The following is a 25771-nucleotide window of genomic DNA, read 5'->3' as shown; positions in this document are numbered from 1 at the left end:
GAATGAAGAGAGAAGGGATTGTTGAATATAGAAAAGTAGAAAATGAGAGAGTCACGGTGTTTGCTCGCTGGCGGGTTCGTTGCTATATACTTTGTACTCTCCGAGATATCTCGATAGCAAGGCACACCTCTTTCTTCTTCTTCTTTCAGGTTCCTTACTACCCGGTTGCAAAGATCCCACAGGAGAGATCGGTACAACGGGCGTAACAAAAGATTCAACTATATATGCTGATAATAGTGAGAGAGGTAGAAGAGAAGCAGATATATAAACGCTTTGGCATTTGTGTATATATGTACACGCACATACACATACACGAGCGCACGCCAACGTGTATGTCAAACCGTTATCGTCGTATCATGGCGCACGCGGAAAACTAGATCCGTTGTGAGTGCAAAAGGTGATAAATCTAACGAGCTGCGAGCAAGACTCTCGACACTAACTGGTATGATTCACGATCACGCGTATCTCTCCGTGTTAGCACACGACGGCCGTTTGGATAGAAAAAATCCTCCCTGATATCCCTTCCTTCTTCCTACCTGGAGGATTTACGCGAGAACTCGGCCCGAACTGGCGAGCGTGAGACGAGGATGAAGGAAGAAAGCAACTGGAGGCCATCCAGACTGTTGCGAAGGACGCTCTCCACCAATTAGTTCGGAAATATCTCCACTCACCGTGCCATCCGATCTGCCGCGAACGTGTACTCCGCTATCAAATGGATCAAGTTACTTCTTAGCGTAATTGCGTGAAACTACGTAAACTTTGCGCGCGTTTGCGGCACCTCGGTAAATCAACGAAATTTGATAATGGATCGTGATATGGAAGTTGCGCGAGAGGAAACCTGAACAGTATTCTCGGCTTCGTTCCCATCGACGCACGCCATCGAATTTTTCTAATATACTGAAAAAAATATTCGCGAAGATACGCTATTCGTTCGTTTCCTCTTGGTTAGCTCTCAGAGTATGAGTTGGACGATAAATTATAAAATTCACATCAGATTCGAAAAAAGAAAAATATCGGTCGAATGTTCGTTCGCCGCTGAGAGGAATTTATACGCGAATAATCTTTATCGCTCGCGATCTGTCGGAAGATCGTGGCTGCGCGACAAAAAAGTTTTCACGCATCCTCGGAGTTCGATCGGGCGTTTCCATCGAAGGTGAAGGAGGAGAGGGAGTTACAACGGTCGACGAGCGTCGGTAACGAGAGCGAGTAAAAATCACGCGCGAGTAAATCAGTCGCCTGTCGTTTGCATCCTTCGATCCGTCGGGCGAAAGCTCCGTCGGGGCCAACGGCCGTCGCTCGCCCGATGCCCGAGCGGGTTAGAAAGCGGACCCGGGGCCGGTGGCAGCAGAATTTAAGCGAGTTTTTGCCCGGAACAGGGCCCTGTCAATGCAAATGATTGGTGCGCGCGAAAATGGAACAAGACACCGCGAGACAAGGGGACTCCTTCCTCTCCCGCCGCACCTTGGCCACCATTTGTTATACGAGCCTTGTATGAAACACGACGACGGCAATGATGCATGGCGGAGATATTGGGCCGGACCAAAATATCTGCTATACTCGAGAAGTGGCCCCGTGCGCGCACGCGAGCGTATGTGTGCGCGCGCGTGTGTGTGTGTGTCAGTGTGGGGTGTTGCGCTATCGATGGGACCAAGGACCATCGGACCATGCGATATCTGGTTGGACGGTCGACCGATGTTTCAAATACTGGATATGTATCATCGAAATGCGGCCAAGTAGGTATTTATACATGTTCGTCTGGGCGTGTTTTGTCACGAATTTCACGTATGTCGATACAATTAACTGGAAACGTGCTTCTCGTATCATTTCATGTCATTCCTCGAGAGATGCATTATATGCAATACGTTTGATGTTGCAACCAAAGGTAACACATATTCGACGTCGCAAGCAGAGTCGAACGCATAAGAGCATCGAGTAACCCGTAATTAAATACGTTACGCTCGAAACGGAAATCTACTAGCGATTTGCTACAAGTTTGCATGATAATCGTCAGAGCGAGCGAGGAAAGAGTAAGGCCGTTCCGTTCTCCAAGTGTATTAAGTCAGGGAAAATTCTTATTACATGTAATGCTGCCCTCGGCGATTAGCGCGAGAATAATTACACAGCTGCCCCCATGTCGTAGGAGAGTTAACTTAATAAAGCGATCGAGTAACTTTGCTAGTGGCGAACGTGGGACGAAACCCAGCTGAGTGATTTGCCGCGACAGCTTCATATTTCTTACACCGATATACACTCGTTTTTACGCAACATCGCAGAATATTACTACAATCGCTAACGAGCAGACATCTTTTCGCGTGAATCTCGCTATTTTTTCCCGCTTGCGTCGGATCGAACTTACGTCTGTAACGCGCCTCTTACATAGAATATAGTTTACATCAAAGTCGATATTATTCGCGGTTTAAGGAACGAACTTTACCGGAGCCACTAAATCTCGAAATAGTCCCGCGGGCATTGCTAAAGCTCTCTTGAAACTACGGCGCTATCGCGGCGGCAGTTGGAGAGGCTTGCAAAATCGTCGACGAGATAGGTCGAGAAACGGTTTAACCGTACGCGCACACACGGGATATATTTGAGTTTGTCGCAGCGAGTTACACGCAAGGTTGCCTTCCTATCTTGGCGTACTCGCGTGTGCGAGCTGGCGATGCGCCAGAATCGGAAAGAATTCCCCTCTCTCCTATTAAAAACCGAGAATGTCCTTTCTTATGTCTTTCCCATTCCGTCTCTCCTCTACAAGGAGAGCTATATGGTCGTTCTCGCGCCGACACATTCGAGGCAGGAAAATAAAAAGACGAGGCGTATTAGCCGATAGCGGGCTTGCGAAATTCTTGATTGAAAGATATTTGCATAACTTGAATGTATTCAATTATACGGAGTCAATTATCAAGAGTCAATTTTTAGCATAAAATTTCGTTCCGTCACAGTTTCATAAATTATGTGCAATTTTATTTTATTGTCGAAAATAGATAGATATTTCTTACGCGCGTGAATAAAATTGGGAAAAATAGATACATATTTTTCATTCTATTAAAAAAAAAAAAAAAAAAAAAAAAACAATAATTTAAAAAGCCACAACCATACCATATGATATAAGAAAAGACAGTAAATAACTAAATAAAATAAAATTAAGTATGGGTGACAAAACATACAGAGGTGATTGAAATTTTCGATATGTGAATTTCTCGATATAAATCGGCGTATGTAACTAGATATATATAAAATGCGATTGTCGCAAAATCCTTTCTCTCGCTTACTCTCTCTCTCTCTCTCTCTCTCTCTCTCTCTGCTCGCTCCTCTCTTTTCCACTCGTTCCATCCATACCACCGTAACAAACGGTACAGCATGGAATTGCCGTTTAAGCGACGTCTTTCTTATATGATTCCTCAGATGGCTCCCGTCCAAACTCATTAATCGTAATGCCTCCGGAGATGGTAGAACGTAACATACTCCCACGCGCGGAATTCTCTTCCGGTAATAACTGCCGTGCCGCCAGAACGTTTTTCAAACCCGCTTGCCTCTCCGGAACAGCGAATCTGCCATCTATTTCATAAGTGCTGCGTAAGTCCGCTCGTAGCTCGTGAATATTACGCGATGTCGGGATAATAACGTTGCACTCAAGCGACAAAATTTCACAATTTGTTCCGCCTCGATTATAGATTTTATTCGACAATCTCTTATACACTCTCTGGACTTTCGCGGAATCTTTACGTTCTACTCAGGCAAGTGAATATTATACGCGAGTTATTTATAAAACAGAATACGTATATTTAAAAAAAAAAAAGAGATATATTCATCCATTATATAAAACTCGATAGATAATTATAGATAATAAATAATGAGTGTATGTGTAATTATACACTTGCATTATTATTTTATTAAATTTTCAATGTAATCGATGAAATATACAATCGTTGTAGATTAAATATAATTTATGTATACGATATGTGTGTGATGCAGCAGAAGCGTTGTATCGTAAAACGCAAGAGACACGAGTTGTAATATGGAAAAACGAACGGTTCGTGTAATTTCCGGAAACGTGCGAAGGAGTGTCAAAAGTGGCTTTCGGTATAATATACGGCTCTTCAATTTCGCGCGACCCAGCACTGCTGCGCTGGATCGGAGTAAAATATGCAAGCGGCCGGGTCGTAAAGCCTCGGCCTTAAAGTGACAGTCATAAAAGGCGCTGCTTTATGCACAAGTCGAGATAAAAGATTTCATCTCTGTCGTTTCCATGGAAGAGGACTAGCTAGTCTACAGAGTATTAAAATCGAAAAACATACGTATTTAATATATGGTATATTTGTAAAAAATAAGAGCGTTTGTTTTTATCTGTTAAATGTGATCGCAGAAAAGTATCATTAAATCAATTACGATAAAAACGCCCGCGTGCCGATTTATTTTATCCGTATCAACATTATCATAAATAAATGTTTTAAAATAAAACAAGGACGAAATTTAACAGATAATAGCGATTCAACATAGTTTCAATATTAATTAAAAAAAATTTTTACACCAAAGCACAGAGAGAATGAACTTGTATCGCTTGTGTCGCGTTATCCCGGATCTTCGTGCGGACAAGGCGAGTCTCTCTCTCTCTCTCTCTCTCTCTCTCTCTCTCTCTCTCTCTCTCTCTCTCGCAATGCGTTTTAAAACAATTGCCCTCAGCGAGAGGTTCGTTTCGCAAGCGGAATACGCGGCTATCGACTGGAGCGGATCGATCGCACGGTTCACTCGGTCGAGGGCGTCGATACCGATTAAATTAAACACGCCGAAAGCTCCGTAGCGACGGGCGGGTTAAATATGAAAGGAGAGGTCTGTACCGAGAGAGGAACGGATGAGAAATAATGAGTACGCCCAGCGTAAGTATACCCTCGGTGAAGGTGCAAACGGACGAAAAAAGGTGCGAGCCGGCTGGCCGCAAAACGAGAACTATCCCGCTGGATATCTGGGACGGACTCCTGTCAGTTCGCACGTCCGCGCAATCGAGCGCCTCCTCCTCTTTTCTTCTCTTCGCATCGCTTTCGTCTCTCATCTTTCGTCCTCGCGCCCGGACCGGCACCCCAACGTCCGTCTTTTTATTTGATAAGACGATTCTCCTCGAGGCAATTTTCACGGTCTCCGCGGCCGCGCACGAAACGTCGTTTTCGTCTTAAACGAAATAATGATACCGGCAGTAACACGATGAAGTTCCTTTCCCGGCAAACGAGCGCGTGCATCTTTAGCGATTCGCGTATCCTTGATTCCACTCCGCGCTGTCGAATTTTCTCCCGAGAACGTGCAAACGCGTGAGTATAACGCGAACGCGATCGCGTTCGGTCACGCAAGCCGCAACGGCGAACATTAATTACCCCCCCTTTTCTCCGGGTGGCGATTTTTTACGTCTCGCGGCGTTTAATACCGCGATAATGTCACGAGGGTAACTAATCGCCCCGCGCCGCGCCGCTACCCAAAGATCCAGACGGATCCGATGAGCATTCAAGATTCCGACGTCGATTAATTGCGACTGATACCTCGTGATTCGTGCTCGCGAATCATTTTCATTCGCGATACAAAGGACGAGAGATAGCTATGCATAAAGATGCACCGCGCGCGCGAGCGGACGCGCCGCAGCTGACTTTGAATGATTCCGGTCTCGTTCTTTCAGTAATTTCAGGCGTCTAAGGCCCCATTATCCGCGACGATTATGATGGAGAGATATCGCGTTTGCACCTGCTGCGTCGACGCTCCCGTCTGCCCATGGGGAGTTGGCGCGAACGCGGTGGGGAACATATCGCGTGCCTTTATGCGAGGGGAAAGCCGGCCGCGGCGGAGAGAGATGAGATGTGGAATATTTATGATCATTCTGGGCGCGGACGACAATGGCGCCTCATTGAACTACCGCACGCGCCAAGGGCGCGTCGGAGAGACGCGTCGTTTGTGGCGAAAACGGAATGTTCGAACCTAGGCTTATTTCGTCGAGGAGATGAAGCGTTTTAATGATTAACACTCGAAGGACGTAAATTTCATCTTTACGTCGCATTCCGCGAGTTTCTGCAAGAATCCCTTTTTATGAGACTACGGAATTTAAAGCGAATTTTTAAACGCTTCGTACAAAAGCTTATTATTGCCTGGATAAGAACAGTGCTCTGCAAGAATTTTGTCACGACGTAAAAATTTTGTAAAATTTTAAAGCACATTCATTCATATTTTCAAATGGAAATATTAACTAACATATGAATTTAAATGTAGAATTTTCACATTTCTTATCAAATTCAAATTAAAAAAATATTTTGTATTTGTAGATTTTATCTCATATAAGTTATATTTTCTCTGTTCCATCTTTGGTTTAATTGAAAAACAGTATTCTCAGAAAATAATCTGGTGACTTGTTAAGCATCTTGAGAAGAAGTATATAGAGTGTGGGGCTTACCGCACTGACGTATTTCCCTCTGGCATTTTTATGTCTGGTAAAATGTGTGTAAGAACTCGTAGATATAAAACTTCTTCTCACGGGAGAGGCGCCCGGAAAAGCGATATAAAGTTAACCGGAAAGTTAAAATGTGTGCGCATACATTGCCAAACAGGTTACCTTGCCTTCATGAAAGATGATGGCATTATCTGGAGTAGAAAAATAATGCGGTATAATACGGTGGCAAAAATACGATGGCCTGTAATACCTAAAAATAGATATATTAATCCTTAAATGTAACATTCTGATAAATCTGCTCATTATTACGAATAAAACATTTTTCTTTATTTAAATTTAATTATATTTAAACTTTTACGTTGCGTGTGTAATATATTTCATTAAATTTTTATATATATATATAATCTGATTTAATATTACCACACCATTACGTGAAGCAATATAATATATACAATACAACAAGGCAATTTCTCGGACCAAGTTTTTCCCAGGCCGCGCGCAATATTTTCCGTAGCGTTATTCTCTTAACTCGTAATACGCCTCCGTGGTGCTCAACAAATCGCGAGACATTTCCCACTGTAAAAATATCCCGGGGGGACACTCATAGACATCGTCGGCGAAGGCAAAGTCCCGAACGCGGACTATCGGGGATATGCTTCCTGTATAAGAATACAGGCGCTACCCGCGCGCCTTATACTCTTTCCGCTATTCGCTGCTGCTTCTCTCGAATGCTGCACGTAGCAACCCGAGATCGTTGGAAACCTATCTCCTATCCCGTACGCGTCTACCGCTCGTAAAACCGGCTTCGGGAATATAACCCATCGCCGGGATAGCACCTACGTTAGCGAACGTACTACCGAGCGGATAGTAACGCGCAGCCTCTTCGTTTCCCCGCATTCTTCCGAGGAGGACTTTCTCTCTCTCTCTCTCTCTCTCTCTCTCTCTCTCTCTCTCTCTTCGCCTACCCATCCGACAATAATATTTCCTGCGCGCCGATCGCGCTATGGAATTTTACGAGATCGAAAGCGAATCGAGTGTTCAATTGTCTCGTCGCTTCTATTTGCATATACCTGCTGCACGCACCGATCGTTCGTAGGTACGTGGTATGTATCTGATGAAAAAAGAAAAATATACGACGATGCTTACGAGATGAGAACAAGGTGTATTTTCAGATATACAGATCTTCCGCGATAGTATGCGACCATTGCAACTTTGTCTATTGGTTTCTAGCGGCGAAGAATTTAATGATCCAGAAACAGTTTCTGTGTTATATCATTTTATTGTTAGATCCTGTTTTATCGCTTCAGTAAACTTATGTTTATTAGTGCCTAATATGTTGACGTAGCCAAAACGTATTTGCTGAATTTATCAGATTAATGAACGCTCTAATTAATTACGAAAACACTAAGCTTTACGTTAAGCTCTTTGACTTGCGAGCGAATTTGCGCCGTTGCGCTCCAACTCGGCGCATGAAAGTTAGGTCCCGTTGGTCTCTCAGACGTGCCTCGACTGCATGGTAAGACACCTTAACAAATGAGCACGACAGCAAGCTTAACATTTGCCATGCAATCGTTTGCGAAATTTGTCCCGTGGTGACCGTACATTTAATACCGCTTTGAAGCGCGTATCGAGCGAGCCACCGCCATGGCAATCGACGAGATCCTCTCCGTCGTCGGCCTCTCTAAACATCATTAACGATCACCCAAGATCTATCAAACAGCCCGGAAATTAGTGTACATAGCGCGGCAATGGCATCCAGTCGGCCTTTAGTCGAGCTCCTACGAATGTCAGCGATATGCCACGTTTCGAGCTTCGCGTACATCCGCCGCCTGCGCACGTACTATCTAGACGAAGTGACATATCCGCCTGCAGGTAATCGACCACGTGCATCTGAATTCCCGTTTGTCTGCGACGCAGTCGTATTCGATTTACACGATCCGAGATCCTACTCGATGCTTCCGAAGCGATAATTGCGCGTTTAGTATCCGATGCAAAAACGTGTTCGACGCTTAAAATTTTCCATTAAAATGAGATTTTTTTGTCAAAGCATTTATATATAAATGTACGTATACATATTAGTAGCAATGCTGAGGAGAACTAGATAGAACTGACTAGAATTAATCTAGATTTTAGAAATGTAAATTCTCATATAAAAACAATAAATTAAAAATACACAAAGAATACAGAAATAATATAACATTAATGAATAAGATAACATAAATGAAAAATGCAAACAGATGAAAATATGCAAAAAGAATCGTAGGTAGAACAAATAAGAAAAGATAGACAGTATAATTCTACATATTGTATTTATAATTTCAATTTAATTGTCATAATTGAAATCGAGTTTGTATAATAAACATAAATATATTCTAAGAATCTTGTTGCGCGTAAAAAAAATAAGTTTAAACGCGAGATGAATTTAATATGGCTTTAATAGAAATTGTCGTTCTACATTGACATGAACCGACACGCCGATGCAGACCTAGATGCGTGTACACGATCTACCAGCTCGCGGAATATACGCAGTCGTGTTGAATTTACAGTACACGCGGATACCGGGCAGGCGCATTCTGCGGTTAAGTATGTTACGCCATAAGTACGACTGAATGAGATATCTCGGGCCGCATTAATTTGCCAGGATCGAATCGACTTCGAAGCTTCCGTGAGCGCTTTGCCTCCCGTGAATGATATCTCATACTTGATCGAACATCGCTGCGCGCATTCGACGGCACACACGACGGAACGCGATCACGGCAACACGCGATCTCATTACGTCGTACAATTCGAGCGATCGGACGTAACGGGCTTTGTACAGATACCAGGAGCAATAAATACTTCAGATAGGCCTGGTCGACATAGAGCGCGACCGACAATTCGAGTGGACGAAGATTCAAAGAGGGCGTCTGGTGAGCTCCAAAATATATCGCGTTAAATCAGATCGACATTTAACATTCGTTTCGCGGGAGAATGCCGCGTGTCACGTGTGTCGAATAGTGGACGAACGTATGAATGACTCTCGCGCGAATAACGTTCGCGCGCGACGCGAATGATTGACTTACACGAACATAATAGATTTCATGTTGTGTCGAAGTTATAAATACTCGGGCAAGACAAACGACGCGGATTTGCCATGAAAAGATGAAGATCGCGGATAGTTTAAGAAAATGTACGCCGATACTCGAAACCCGTTACGTGCCAATTCGTTGGTCATTAACGACGTCATTTGTATATCTATTCAGGTATAAAATATATTATATAGGCAATATAATGTGTAACTGACATCTCTTATAATCTGAACTTGAGTCGATGACATAGATAAATTCTCGTGCAACCTGACAACTGGATGGAATAACCAAAGTGCGTTTAATAAATAATGGAAGAAAAGTTTCGTAGCAGTTTCCATGACGATATGTATATTTTACAACAAAAATTAGAGAGAGAGAGATGACTATATATTTTTATCACAATGCAATAATTCCAGAAGACGATAATTGCATAATTTCACAAATATATATCGTATAATTATTATACAAGTATGAAAATTTATATTCGCAGAATTCCAATTTTTTCTTTCTGATATACTAAATAAATGTTTAATTTAAAAATATAGAACTGGATATACTTTCACAATATATGTACAACGCGAAAATTTTTTCTGGTATTACTATTAGGATAAATTATTTTAATAATATATTTATTTAATGTCGCGAATATTATTTATCATAAGGAACGTGTTCAAATGATAACGCGTAATCAAACGTCACAGGCATACTTATACTAACAATAATTCGAGAGCAACTGTTTCGAGTATACTTTTCAGACATAGCTTCCATTTGGCGGGCGGTAAATACATAACTGTATCTCGCCAAACGCCGCGAGGAAAGAGCTCTCCGCCGATTCTCGCGGATGTTCCCGCAGACATATTGCCGACATTATACGTACCGAAGGCAACGTTTGTATGGTGCTTCCGGTCGTACTCTCCGCGGAGAAAGATAATTGCCGCACAACTCGCGGCATTTTATGGACGGCTTTTACGAGCAGCCGCACGACAGACGGCGGGCGCGTTCCCCCGTTGCTCAAGGCATAATTCGAACTTTGATCGGCGGACAAAACGCAACAGCGCTGTGACGTTGCTCGCAACGGTTCGTCGCGTTTTACGAGTAATTGCGCCTTGTAATACCAGGCCGAGGTGGTCGCGAAATTTCATTCTTCGCCGAGCGGTCGAACGTCGAAATCTCTCCATCTGACGTTTCGGACGAATGCTCTATCGTGATCAACGGCGATAGCTGGCGATCGGCTAATCCGACTTCGCAATTCAGTGCGATAGCAATTAGGACAACTTCTCTTAGTCGAGCTCTATTCATACCTTTTGATCGAGGATTCGAAACTTTCCGAAGTTTACGTTTAGATACGATGCGAGTTGCGTACAAATGCTCGTAGGAGAAATGCCGTTTTAATGGTTAGCAATTAGATAGTCGCCGTAATGTAACGACCATCGATCTCTCGCAATCTATTCAGCCGCAAAATTTATTAGCCGCGATATTAAACAAATTTCGTAAGCGCAACATGAATCACGATACCGAGACAAATGGTGCGTTAATATACCGCGAAATGATTTATCTCTATTAGAATGTGAGCTTATTTTTGCAATTCGGTACGAATATTACAATATACTTTTTTAGACTATACGTATTATACGCGATTCTACTTTATATAAAAAAGATTAAACGATATATGGCAGAGATCTTATTGCGCTTGGCACGAAGATGCCGGCGACAGAAGAAATAATGATTTAAAAAAAATCGAGGCAGCAATGAAAAACACAAAGACCCCGCGGCTCGAGAAAAGAAAACTATACGAAAGCCGTAATATATCGTTCGCTTTTTCATATATCCGGCCCCGTACATGTGCAACTTTTCACCTTCGGCACGTGAAAGCGGGAAGAGAGGCGGGTAGGTAGGCGAAGGAGAAGAGAATACGACGGGAGGCACACGCATCATCGGTACGTTTTAATATCGAAGGGTCGAGTGGAAACGGAACAGCCGACGAAGAAAGCAAGCAGCGACGGTGTGAGAACCGAGGCTCCTAGTGATTTCCATAGTTATTCGAGATAACCCTCGTGGGAGAGCCCTCTCCGATGCTTCTCTCTCGGACGAGCAGCATCCTATCATTTCGCGTTGCGAGGCCGAGTACATCATCGCCGCGCGTGTTTACTCGCGAAGATTTGTACGAGACTCGATTGATCTCGCGGCCAATGTCTCATTTAGGATAAGCAAGACAGCCCGCGATAGTATCTCTCGCGATAGTAGAATAATCTTTCTAGGTGAGAAAATTCTGAGAGAATAATCTCTTTGCACGATGAGAAAAATATTCTGACTTTCTCCGATTCTTGTCTTTTAAGTGAGAGCATCCGACAAATATATGCGAGACGCGATACGTACTTGCTGTTTGAGAATATGATTCTTTCAATAAGTTAGCCTTTATGCGAAACAGTATCGCTGGCAAACGGAGAGAGTAAACACTCGCTTTATCCGTCGATAAACAGCGGGCCGGCGGTCATAGGACTTGTCTGAAATAACCGCACGCTTTAGTATCCTATAACCGCTTTAAACGAGCGTTTGATATTCGCGGTATGGACAAACTGTTATTTCGCCATTAATGACACTTGATGACTCGCGCCCGGTATCGTTCCGAAAGACGATCTCCCTGGAATCGCGGCGAGTTCGACGAACTCTAACGTGCCCTGAAATTGCGCGCTAGCGGGCCTCTCTCTCTCTCTCTCTCTCTCAGGATAGGGGTGGTCGTGCAGCCAGGAGAGGGAGAGAGAGAATTCGGACCCCGGTGGGCTCTCGTCGTCCATCACGTATAAACGATTTAAGCGTAACGAGTGTCAGCTCGTAAATATTATAATTATGACATCAAATATGGCGAGATCTTTACACCGTGTAACGAGGCCCGCTTTAGAGACCGGAATACGGTTAACGCGCGAGCCGGACAACTGTAGTCCGGGGGGTCGCGCGACGGCGAGTGCGGGCCACGTTCTTAAGTCGGACCAATAGATGTTCGGCCGTCGGATTGGAATGTTTTGTCCGCATGATTTGTTCCGTTTAAAAGAATGAACGTGTCCGGCGAGGATCAATAATTTGACCGCCGCTTGCTCGAGATCCCACGTTGGTGAAGACGGAGAAGGGGTGGGGGGGGGGGGCGCGAAAGTGCAGGGAACGAGGCGGTGGGAGACGGGAGTCTCGTCAATTTGTGACCTGGTTATTTTCAATGATGCCTCATACTTGACGTAATCGTGCGTGTTCAAAGTGTCTTTAAAGAATCTAGTTAATGTCGCATTCGACCTGCCTGTCTGTTTTCAAAGCAGTGACTGCACGACGACGAGGCGCACCAAACAAGGCGCGGTTTTATCGTCCCTGTAACGCGCGTATTTTACAACGCATACGATTTGCATAATTTCGCAAAAATCTTGGCCTTCCGTTAATCGCAATTTTTTCGCGCATGTTACTATCGAGATAAAAAGTAGATACCGATTGAACGATAATGTGGATTTAAAAAGACTACCTGCAGTTACTTTAAGCATTGGTATATGTGTGCAGACTCATTATACATGTACGACGACACCGAATTAACATACATAATCGTAGTTGAACTCGAGTTGAAAAAAGTATATTTTATTTAATGATAACTTTTGCGCGCAAATATTATAAAGAGTATAATTTGAAGAGACGAATGAGCAAAAAATCATATTCGTACGATTTTTATTTTATTAAATAATCGAGAGCTTTTAAAATACTTAAAATATTTTATTTTTAACTTGCTTGTTTCATATATTTTTATTGATATTTGATTATAATTACATTTGATGTTTGCAATGATACTTTACTTTAGATTGCCGCTCTATAAAACATTATTACTCCGCGGGTAATAAAATGTTTAAGCCGAAATTTTGCCGCTAAAACTAATTTGCCATGGTCGTATTTGTTTCCGGGTTAGACGGCTATCCGGTGAGATCGCGGGGAAACTAATAAAACAGAGCTACAGACAGGACAAACGAAACACACCGCGAATCCGGGGGACTTGGAATTTGCGGCTGATGTTAGAGCAGGCGCGGCGTGGGAGAATTTGCAAAATCTATCATGGAAATGTAATTACCAAGTTTGATTGGATAATCTCTAGAGAAATCAGCCGCGCATCGGACAATAGCGTGTTTGCTAAACTTGCAGGTGAAACAGAAGTAAGCCGAGCAACGATGCGTCGATGGCGATATGTTTGAAGCGGTCGTTAAAATCAATGCGTATAACGTTAACGAACTTTATCCCACGACTTTATTATCCCTCTCGATACTTTTTGCATGTCGCGCGAATGTATAACTGTTTTCATTAGCACGGCCGTGCTTGTCAAACCTAGGAATCCATAAAGAGTTTGTGACTGGACGTGACAGCGCACGTTTTCGTTGATTGTAACAAGGTGCTATTAAAGCAAGATAGAGATAATTAACGAGTTTCGAATTTTTAATAACTAGCATCGAAAAACAACATGCGTCACATTCGGAAGCCGCGATTAATGGTTGTTGGCGATCTAAATGAACGTGAAATGTATATTTATGTTCTCGATATATTTATCTCATTAGAGAAAATTAAATCTTTAATGAATATTGTATAATGATCAAAATTTTAGAATGTCACACGAGTTAATCGCATTTTACTTAACGGAGAATTTAGTTTTAAACTTATAAGAATTTTGTGTCACAACAGGGATAAATAATATATATACATGCTTTTCCTGATCATAATAAAGTACTAGTAATGCTATTTTTAAAGTTTAATTGAGACGAAATACATTCGAGTAACGTATATATCGTTAGCAGTTTAATATCAAGAAATCTTCGAATTTCAAAATATTTCCCAAGTGCTGGATATAAAGCTCTCTATCTTGAAACGCGTCTTTCGAATTTTTTATAGTTTCAGATCTTTAATTCCTATAAAATTCTATCTTTCTTCAATGAAGAGTTCCGTTCCGAGAGCTATCTAAAATAGACTTTAAGATAATACCGGTTGCTTCTCTGAAAAATTTATAAAGGTTCGTCACCGTCACGAAAAAATTGCCGACACCTTCCGCGCCCGGAGGCTTCGCCCACGTTCTTCCTCGATCATCGACAGGACCGCGGGATTGCAGCGCGCAGCTTCGGAGAGTATGCGCTTCATTCTTATCTCGATTATAGTCGAATGGAGTTCACTCGGCGGCCGAAATACTCCCCGAAGTATTTCATTATCGAGATCGTGCCACGGTGGGTAATAAAATTGGAAGGCACTTTCTCGTCCCCGCCAAAAGAGGAGCACGCTTGCCAGGCGTACAAACAGACGCGCCGTCACGTTGATGCTCATCATGGCCGAGAATACTCTTATGATGGCAAGTAGTGTATGTACGTAAGGAAAAAAAAAAAAAAAATGAAAAACGAGGGTTTTCGACGGGACGAGTGACGACCGAAAGAGTCAGAAAACGAGATATCGTTGGGACGAAAAGAGAACGGAATGCATGACGCTTGAGCGATATTTTGTGAGATCGAGAAAAGAGAGCTTCCTCGAGTAGATGGAAGTGAAGAGAGAAAGAAAAAGAAAGAGAGATAGTGATGTAGAGACGACGAGGGTGATCGCAGGAACGAGGAGGGTCCAGGTGGGCCAGATATGGCGAACGGAGGTGCCGTACGGCCCACGCAAACCGGCCTCCGCTTTAAGGCCCCCAGGCCCGTACGCTACATCTCTTTCCGTCCTTTCCTTTGCTACGGCCATCTACTATCTTCGAGGACCTGTAATACCCTCGCGTTTACGACGTAAAGCGTCACCAACACGCTCACACGGGAATACACGTATATGAGAACAGCGCGCAAACGTGTGCGTATAACCGCCTGCAGACGCATCTGCTTCGATCATATTCCTTCCACGAGAATTATTGGCTCCGCCATGTACAGGGTGTTCTTTCGCGATTCGTCGAGCCCGCATGCTTTATATGAGCGCGCGATGATATTTTGCGGTATGTAAAGATTCGAATCTCGCAAGAGAGGTTTTATCCAACAGATTTTACATAACTCGTAGTATGTATTTTTTTCGAGAGAGAGAAATATTAATATATTAAACAAGTTAATAAATTTATATTATAAAATCAAAGACAGAATGCGTAAGTAATTGTTAAATGACAAAAAAATAGATTAGTACAATGTAAATAGATTGTGCTATTTCTAGATTTCTGCAGAAATCTTTTTACATTTTCCTCTCACGCTACACTAATCTAGAATTCGGCTGCCGGATATACAGCGATTGTCGCACGTGTTCTCAGTATCCCCGTTGGGAAATTCGTAGGATTAGGATTTGGCACGCGTCGAAATTCGATGTACGTTCTCTGCACAAATTCGTATCCTTCTCAGGTATGCCACATGATTTATTTACAATGCTTTCTGGCACGCGTTTGCGACATTACGTGTCAAATAGGCTTTGATGGAAATTTTAAATATCCTGAAAGTTCTTCCTCAATTTCCTTCATTTTTATTTCACACTTTTTATTATTCTGATTTGACAAACGGAGTAAGCAACATCATCAATTCGATCATATGGTAATTAAAAGCTCGTCTTATATTCCTATAACTGACATTTCGCTTATTTGCACGCTGTCATGCATAATACTCGGCGAACGTTGCCTTCCGATACCTGCTCTCACATTGTTTCAATATATAATACATTTCCTGCAACGACCATGAATATGACACTTAATATTCCGTCATGCGGCATGAGAGAGAGAGAGAGAGAGAGAGAGAGAGAAGGTTAATTTCTCGCGATGGATAACTCGCTCGATCGATCGGGCATACAAACGGGGTTGTATCCTGCCTAGGACAGCCCAATAAATGGATGCATCTTCTCGAGTGATTCAAGTATCAAATATACTTTGATACAGCTTTTTGGCTGTATCAAAATACTTCCTTTCCTGTATAACCTCATCGAGTCGACATTTTGAAGTTTACTATGTGCCAGTAATATGTGATATTTACAAGTTTACGAATGTATGACGGGATGAATGAACTTTATCTCGCAAAATTAAAGCATTCCTTGTTATTTTTTCCCTTCTTCTTCTTCCCTTTATTATTATTATTTCGAAAAAAATATTTTTATGCTTAAGAATAAATAGCATAGAAAATATTTTATACAGAAAAAAGACGCTTTTGTTCTCGGTATAATAACAAGATTTTAAATTCTTCTACTGCTGTTATATATGTCTTCTGGAAAAATGGATATTTATCGTATTTTTTAAATTTAACCTGCGATAAGGCATTCAAATTTTTCTGCCAATAATGCGTTTGATACTTGATGCATTATGATTTCCATCTTTTTGCGATAAATTTACATATAAATGAGAGATAAATACATTTTATTGTAAAAATCTCTGGAGCATTGTTTTAATTTTTGAAAACAAATTTTATCAATTCTTTAATGTAAAGAGTTCATAAAATTGGATGGCAACGTGAAATACCAGTGTTGTTAATGCGTTTTTATAAAATTTTACTTGCGATTAAAATTACACTATCTTGTTAGGTTCGCGATACGTCCGACCGAATATCTGATTTTTGCATTGCTTTTATTAATCGATATAGATCGAATTTATTCTCGGTGATTTTTGTTCCCGGTCATATTGGTTTCGTCTTATTTTTTGTCTGACAGAACTCGCGCTTTTTTATCGCGTTTCAGCAGTTACTTTGTATGCGCGAGCTGGATTAATCGATTTCCGTTGCCGCGGAACAACCGAGGGAGATGAAGGGCGAGGAAGCATTGTATTTATGGTACCCCGAACGTGTGCGTCTCTCGTCGCCGGAGCCATCCGAACGCCACCCAGGAGATGGTCCGGGGATGAAACCAATTTTCGACGGTGTCTATATAAATCAGATCTTGTTACAAGCGCAGGTATCGTCAGCGCTGCAACGCGCGCTTGTCTTTCTCTCTCCTTCTCGCTATCTCTCTCAGAGCCCGTCGAGTTCCCTCCGCCGGACGTGCGTCCAGAAACCCCCCTCGGCCTTTTAACGGTTAGTTCGTCGAATAGCCCTTTAAAACCGAGTCAAAAAGGGGGTCAATATTTATTAGATGGTTTCTAATGAAACATTTTAAATGCATGAAACTCGCGGTTGTATCATCACATTGCCATACCTCGTTGCTCTTGCGCTCGCATCGTTCCCCCATCGCGCAATATCCGTCTCCTTCCGATCGCGTAACTCCCTTTCGCCTCTTACACGGCTGCGTTATCTGCCGTACGTTTGACATTAAAAAGCTATGAATCGTTTTCTTCTGTCTCATCCCGCGCTACGCACGTACGACTGGGCTGGCCGTAACTTCTCGTTCAAGGAGTACCGGGGGATATTTCTGCTACCATCGAGGGTCGAATTTATGCCGGGCTAATAAAATTACGATTTCATCTGCGCGAATGAAAAATTGATTTTAAACGGCGCTGAAGGGATGAGCGCGGAAGTGTCGGCCGTGTCGTAATTCACTGTACCGTGCCACGAACACGTTGTCGTCGAGTCCTTCTTTCATGGCATATATTTCACGCTACGTCGAGATGTTAAAGTATTGGCGGTCACTTAAATCAATATTGACGGTCCTTAATGTCACGTGAACCCGACGGGTTGTAGACTCGAGATGGTGTGCTAAATAATCGGAGCATATAATTTTACCGGATTTCACAAGAAGCGCGTATCTCTCGCGAGAATATTTAAACGGCCCTCATCACATTCGTTCGCTCTCTCTGGCGGTTGCCGGTATAAAATGTCACCTCAGCTTTACGAGTGAAGAAGCACGGAGCGCTCGCGCTTTCGCAAGGCGAAGGGAACAGGAGGGTAAACAGAGAAAATAGAGGCGAGTTTTACGAGTAGAGGCATTTTTCTCGCGGCAAGAAACGAAACTCGTTACCTTTCATACTGTCGACGCGTCGTCTCGTTTAGGCGCTACGCAAAAAGCAGATTGTCAAAGAAAAAAAGGAAAACGTCGGGTGTGCTCCAGCAGCGAAGAAACGTGAGATATCAGTTGCAAGTAGGATTGTTGCGATACAAGCCTCAAATAGCTAGCTGAGTGCGAGCACTCTTATAAGATCTTTCTCGATAAGATTTCGCGTTTCTTCGTTGTTCTATGAAAACAGATACATATATTAATAAATTAAATTGTTTGCTCTTAAATTGCGGCTGATTATTTTAAAAATTGCTAGAATATTAAAAGTCTTCTTAATCTTCAAGATTAAATTTTATAATAGATATTTCGTTATTTCACATGACGATTATTGTTTTATTTTTACTTATCGTTGCGAACGTCCTCTTGTTCGAATCGAGAAATGCTGTGATATAAATGAGTTGCAAATTCCTTTCGTGATAATTTCGTAGTCGATAAATATGCACATGAAATCGTCCAACCGATATAAAATCGCGGAGTCATCGACTTTAACGACGTCGCTTCGCGCAATAAGGTGGTTAAATCCCGTAAACTGGCTGACGCTGTATAAAAAAAGGGGATATGGAGATTAGCGAGACGATCGAGGATTACTTCGAATAGGCTTAATTCGAAAAAGGTATAACGTTTTAGGTAATTGACCAACGGTCGCGAATGTAGCTAAAGAAAGAAAAAGAGAATACAAGCGTGTTGCGGATTTCACTGAATATTAATCCTGCTGTAAAATCTTTTATTGTACTTTTTCAATCGAGACACCTTTAATTGGCGGATTGTAGAGTTTAATAATTTAAGAATATTATTTTCACACAAAAAGCATTAATTTAAAAAAATAATATCATTGATAATTATATAAGATACAAGTATTCACTTTTCCTTTTCTCGCATTGATAATTTTTTATTATTTCTCCGTTAAATTCGTTTAATAATTGTAGTATAGTATATATGAGGCGAGAAATATTTATTATTCACGCCCAATAGAAATATTATCGCTCACGATAATATCGCTCTAATTTCATTTAAGGCGAAAATATTTTTTAGATACCAGGAAGTGTCTATCTCCGGTTATGTCGTTTATGTTGCCGCGTCCTCGCAAGCGGAAACTCGTTGGAGAAAGGGTATATAAGTCGCTGTAGAGACAAGAGCTAGTGGTCCCACGGCGACGTCTTCTTCTTCCTGACTGTTTCCACCTGAAACCTGAAACTAATGGCATCTTCCACTTTGGTACCACGGTAAGTAACTAAGTGTGTAACTAATCACGAGCGCGGCGCGCGTTCACCATGTCATCCCTCTCCACCTTCTGCTCTCCTTTCGCTTCAGCATCAGCAGCACCGACGGCACCGCATCAGCCATTCCGCTGCGGCTTTCGTGCGCCTGTGTGCGGACACGGAGCAAGGGTCCATCGTTCGATTAATCTCCGCTAATACCTACTCGCTACTTCGGCACACCTCTCCTCCACCCTTTCGGTCGCCGGCCCTACCGCCTCGCGTCGGCGGCCCCTTGTCCTTGCTACCTCTGAGAGGTAATTTACCCTCGATGCCCTTCTCCTACCCCGGCCGCCCCGATCTATCGGTTACTAATGCCTGGCCGCCACCGTCTGGGATTGGCAATCATTTTCTTGGGTTCATTTCCGATGCGGGATTCGAGAAGCCAATGAGCCGGGATTGCTTCTAGCCCACCTGCGCGATCGCGCTCGTTCCCGTTTCACTCATACGCGCTTCTGTATGCGTGCGGTAGTCGAAGGATTCGAGATAGATGATGGATACGAGCCTGCAGTATAATTGCATGATATTATTTGCCTTACTTGATATATATTTATTTATGAGCCGTTGTATTTTTCAAATCGGAGACTCGCGATTATTTTCTTCGCGAAGCGAATTTCGATTAAAAATTCTTAACGACTTCTTTTCCCGGCTTATTCTCTCATATCGATTCGACGCGTCCCATATTACGTCTAAATGTATTTTGAAGTTTTTGTTGCGTGAGCTTAGGATTATTTTGAGAAAGTAGATGATTCTAAGTTTTTGAATTACGTCGCGACTTGCAGTCTAGCGTGTAGCGTGTGAAACGCCTGAGTTACTTAAAAAAGAAAAGCTGGATAATACTTTATAGCCACCAAAACTACGACCTTAGAAAGAGAAATCCCGAGGTTTATATCTTCTGTCGTAAAGTCCAAGAGAAGTTTCCTACAGTAAATTCGACTTTTCAAGTTTTTTATCTCTGACTTCGAACTGCTTGTGCTATGCATAGCTACAAATAATACTACGATTTATTGTATTTATATACTTTGTAGAAATATATGTGCAAGAAAAAAAAGGTTACATACAAAAATTTATTAATGAGAAAAAATTGATTCATATACAGAAAATAATCTAAAAACTAATTAATTAAACACGGTGATGAAATTGAATTAATTCTTAAATATCCGAAAGTCATATACAATATTATTTTTGAACGAAATTGTATTCGTGCGTGAAATAACTATATTAACCGCTGTTTATATTCTTTATTTCAATTTTCGTTTGTAACGCGTGGATTAAGAACTCCTAGAACTACTGGTTACAATGATATTAATAGATGGATATAATTAGTAATCGGTGTGGTTTAATTAGCGGCGGTGACGAGATTGCACGACCGGCGGCCGTAATAGAGAGAAGTCGACGACGGAACAATATATGCAGAAGAAGCGACGCGTGAGAGCATCGTGCGCGCACTGACTGCATAGCTCTCGCGTTACTTTGCAAAATGCGTATCGGAGAAATAGAGAGGCAGAGAGAAGCAGAGAGGAGGAGAAGGAAGAAAGAGGATTGACGGCGTATGCAGAGAGAAAGAGAAAGAGACATGTGAAGCTTTGTATAACAAGCGCGCACGTATATTCCGGCGACTGTTTGCGCTGTGGTTTCACCATAAACCCGCCCTTCCACACGGCGCTTATTATTCCAAAATTCAGAGAACGAGCCGAGAGTCCATGACCGCGCGATAACACCTGTGTCGCGTACGTGGGAAACACGTGCCGCGTGTATTAACGAGACGATAATTGACACCTTGGATAGGCCTCGTGAATCGACTCGACAAATACAATATTTACTCGAGTCAAGGGAACGGAGCGCGCGAAGTCAGACGATTCCGGGGAGAGACGGATAGGAGGGAACGTCGAGTTGTTGTCAGACAGTTATAAAGGTGCGAAGATAACGAGACGCGGGGTGGATCGCTGATAATCGAGAGGGTGAAGGTTTTCTCTCGAGTCGAATCGATGGATAATACTGAAAGACGCCCCGAAGCGATCGCTCGTCCCGTCGTATTGTAATCTCATCGCGCGATGCGGCGAGGAATCAGCCAAGGCGATTATCGCGCTGCTTAATTTTTTTATTGCTCCGCACGAAACACGCACGAAAGCGATTTAAACGATGCTCGCCTCGCTCGTCCGCCAACGGCATCGCTTACTCGCGACATGGCCGATATCGCGAACAGTGATAAGGGCCGACGATCTGTATAATTCGATAAATCGCTTGCGCGGCGGAATTCGTATGCGCGATAAATCCCAAAGCGAACCGGCAGATAAACGTCATGGGCGCGCGACGAAAGGGCAATACGAGGTGGTAATTGACAAGTGGCATCGACGAAACGGAAATTTGCGATAATGGCGGTATACGGCCGTTGCCGTGGCGAGCGACGGAATTGGAAAAAAAAGAGAGAGAGAGAGAAAAAAAGGAGGCGGAGGACGAATAATAAATGAATTCCGTGGCTAACAGGTTTTTTTATCGCGCGAGATACCCACGCTAGGTGCTTTGACTCGTTAGCAGTTAGCAATAACATTCATTATTTTTATCATATCACCGCAACCGTTCGCTTTGTGGCCTTTATTCGGGTAGGAACACGTTTTGGTACTCGGCGTCTTGAGATATCTCGAGATAGCCGGGCGCTGCTTAGACTTCCCCCTGTATCGCGGTCGCGATATATCCCACTCACGTTAAGTACAAGACATTTCATGAACGAGCGCCTCTCTCTCTCTCTCTCTCTCTCTCTCTCTCTCTTTCTCTTTCTCTCTTTCCAGACGTCCGGGCTCGAAACGGAATTCAATCCAAGGGCGAGTTTCAATGGGTTCGTTTTTCCTCGGAATTTATCCATTCAATAATCGCGCGGCCCCTTGCCTCGACCAGCCAGTCGGATGTTGTACATGTGGTCGGGGGGCTATATCTTCTCACCGTTTAATATATTTATCTTCGATCTCTTCTCAAGTCGCCTAACGACGAGTGGACCCGTGGGGATAATTACTCATAAGAAATAAGTGCGCGCGCGTACGCTGGGTTTACCGACGCGACGGGCATACCGATGTTTGGCTGGATTAATTACGCGCTTGTTTCTTTCTTTTTTTTGCCTTTTTCTTTTTTTCCCTTTCGACGCGACACGCTTCCTTCCCCTCGGCGTTAGATCACGCGACGCGACTCGTTTTCACATTACCCACACTCTCGTTGATGAGAGAAAAAAAAGTAACACTTCCGCGGTACCTGTTAGGAGGAGAGAAAGAGAGAGATGAAAGGGGGAAACCCCGCGACGCAGGAAGGGAGCCCTTGTTGAACGAGATTCACACGTGTCGACGCGCGGGAAACGGGGTGTCGACGTTATCGCCGCGTTGACAACCGCTCAATTATAATTGAACGGGCCGGTGATCTTTATTTTTCGAGTTTATTCAAATACGGGAGATAAAGCGAAGGAGAATCGCGGGCGTTTCTTCGGGGTCGAAAAGGATCGGTCGTGCGTGTCGCCGGAACGTTTAATGGGACAACCTGTTAATATGTGACATATGTTACTCACACGAGAGAGACTTGGGGTTTCATATGCATAACCAGTTATATATCATCTTTCCGATTGTCTTTTGCATGGATTATGTGCCTTCGGTCTTCTCACTTTGAGAGATCTCGGCAAATGAATTGATGTATCAAAATGCGAATGCAAATATTATGGTAATCAATTTTGCAATTATGCAACATACTTATGTATTTTGAAGTAAATGCATTTCTCTATTTTTCTTCAATTAATATAATGTGACTGTGTTGCAAAAATAAATTTAATAAACACATAAAAAGTAAACTATATAATATTTATACTTAAAATATCGATTTTGAAATTAATATATGTATATATAGTGCAAATGAATAATTTATTCCGAAATTTTAATTACTTCTCGTCGTATGTCACGAATTTTAATTATGTATTCGATTCTTTTAACGATTCTTAATTGCTTGCTACAGTATTATTTTATTATTATAAATCACGCAGATAGAGTCATGCAGCAAAGATTATATGAACGATAATAGTTATATTTGGAGTATTTCCGTCTTTTATATACGTATAAATTTTGTGTAAACATACTGACTTAACCTTAACTTGTTTTGTTAATCAGAAATCTCGCTTTACATACAAATTAATGTAGAGTGAGTCTGCAAAAATAGATTTTATAACGTTAGATAAGGATAAATTTTATAACAATTATTTCGAGAATAGGAAATAAATCCAATTAAAATAAATAAGATAATGTGAGATATATCGAAGAAAAATTACATCGAATAGACAATAATTATATTCTATAACCGTAAAGATACATGGTTACGTTCCGATCTATCATAAGCGAGCTTGCAATCGCTGCCACATAAATTTAGTTTTTGATTGTTGAAATATAATCTATGCAAAATAGTTACACGTCACCTGACCACCTGCTGTCAGAATTCTCTCTTTCGCAGGCTTCTCCGATAAACACGAAGCTGGCGTTTATTAGCGCCGTGCAAAAATTTGTTAAGTTACCTATTACAACTTTATCGCCGGGTTATACGACAACATTATTGTACTATCTTCCTGCGACGATACCGATTTATTGTTATGCCTACCCGTTTCGCTTTTACTTATGCGCTGGCGGGATACCATTAACAACAGATTTCTCGCAGACATTTCTAGCACACGCGAATGATTTCTACCACATTCCTTCCGTACTATTCTATTAATATTCGAATATTATGCGGACTCGATGCACATTACGATGCATAGATAATATTAACGGAAACTGATAACAATAATATATACAGGGTTCGTCGAATGTTCGCCATTCGAATTTGTTCAGCCAAAAATGTATTATTTATTACACGTTTATCACTTTTCAGTTTTTTAAATATCAAATATCCTCATAATGTAAAATCGTAAAGCAAAATTTTGTTAAAACGAAACATATAAAAAATTCATTGAAAAACTATACCTTGTGATCTTTTTACATTTCGAAAACGAGATATCTCTGTACAGGAAAGACCTCAATATATAACTGATACTTTTATAAATATAATTTAATATTTGTTTCTCTTTTTCTCTATCTCTTTCTGCGCATATGTATACGTATACATACATAGAGAAAGAGACAGAGAGATACACTACTATTTCTCAGAGACATATGTATATATGATAATGTTTTTTGCGACTATGGCAAATCATATTGATCGCGTGCAAAATCGTATCGCATTCTGCGATCGTTAGCACCTATCTTGCCGAGAATACATGCATGTATCTAACCGCAGTGCCGTAAGAGGTACACGGTAATCCCGCTAATGTAAGTCGCAGATACCGAGAGATATGATCTCGAAATGTACGGATCGATGGTTACGGTACGCCTATAAGTCATTAGGAAATCAAGCTCTGAATGTACGCGTATGTGCGTACACACGTGAAAAGAAAAATCCAAGTATTATTATTCGATAGCGCACCAAAGCATCGTAAGAAATACACTATGCGTTTGCATAAACATAAAACGGGTGTGACAACGTCAAGTATACGTGAGAAACTTACCGCGTCGCAATGTTCTTTGCTATTCGCACACGTTTGCGAAATTCTTACCTGGAGATAATAAAGCAATTTACATATATTCATCGATGTTTAAATATTTGGCAAAATATTAGCTGCGTCGATAATTTAGATAATATTTTTTTAATCTCGTTGGTTATAGATAACGATGTATTCTAGGAAATTAATCGGAATTGCAGAGCAATAGAAACATATAATAAACTGGCCATAATATGACATCTATATCCAATATCTGTCTTAGAATGATTTAAGCTTGATTTTCTGGTGCATTAATAAATGCATGATGTAAGATACATGAACGAGAAAACAAGATAAAAATATATTTTAGAAAATTTAAAACTTTTTGAACTATCGCAATTTATTCTAAAATATCTGAACACCGTCATATTTACGTGACGGGCTTCTCGAAATAGTTAAGAAAGTATCGCGCAGGTCGAACCGGTTAGTTAAAATTGATATTTTACGCGAATTGTGACCGGTTATTGCCATCAGATACATCGAATTACCATAAATATCAGCCTCATTC

The 25771-nt window shown here is 41.9% G+C and overlaps 1 protein-coding gene and 1 long non-coding RNA gene across 2 annotated transcripts in view; both read left to right on the top strand.

Moving 5' to 3' along the window:
* Positions 1-25771, top strand: part of Sgf29 (SAGA-associated factor 29) — a 93711-nt gene that overhangs the window by 58490 nt on the left and 9450 nt on the right. The window contains exon 2 of the mRNA XM_070296730.1: positions 19444-19634. The gene's annotated coding sequence lies outside the window, so the exon portion shown is untranslated. The remainder of the gene's footprint in view (positions 1-19443; positions 19635-25771) is intronic.
* Positions 895-25771, top strand: part of LOC138933747 (uncharacterized) — a 45173-nt gene continuing 20296 nt past the window's right edge. The window contains exon 1 of the long non-coding RNA XR_011447022.1: positions 895-1733. This is a non-coding gene — a long non-coding RNA (uncharacterized lncRNA). The remainder of the gene's footprint in view (positions 1734-25771) is intronic.

The sequence above is a fragment of the Polyergus mexicanus genome, unplaced genomic scaffold, assembly GCF_030449975.1.
Source record: "Polyergus mexicanus isolate NDT 795.1 unplaced genomic scaffold, iyPolMexi1.0 SCAF_5, whole genome shotgun sequence".
NCBI classification, from domain to species: Eukaryota; Metazoa; Arthropoda; class Insecta; order Hymenoptera; family Formicidae; genus Polyergus; species Polyergus mexicanus.
Note: the sequence above shows the minus strand (reverse complement) of the source record. Positions and strands in the feature narration are given on the sequence as shown.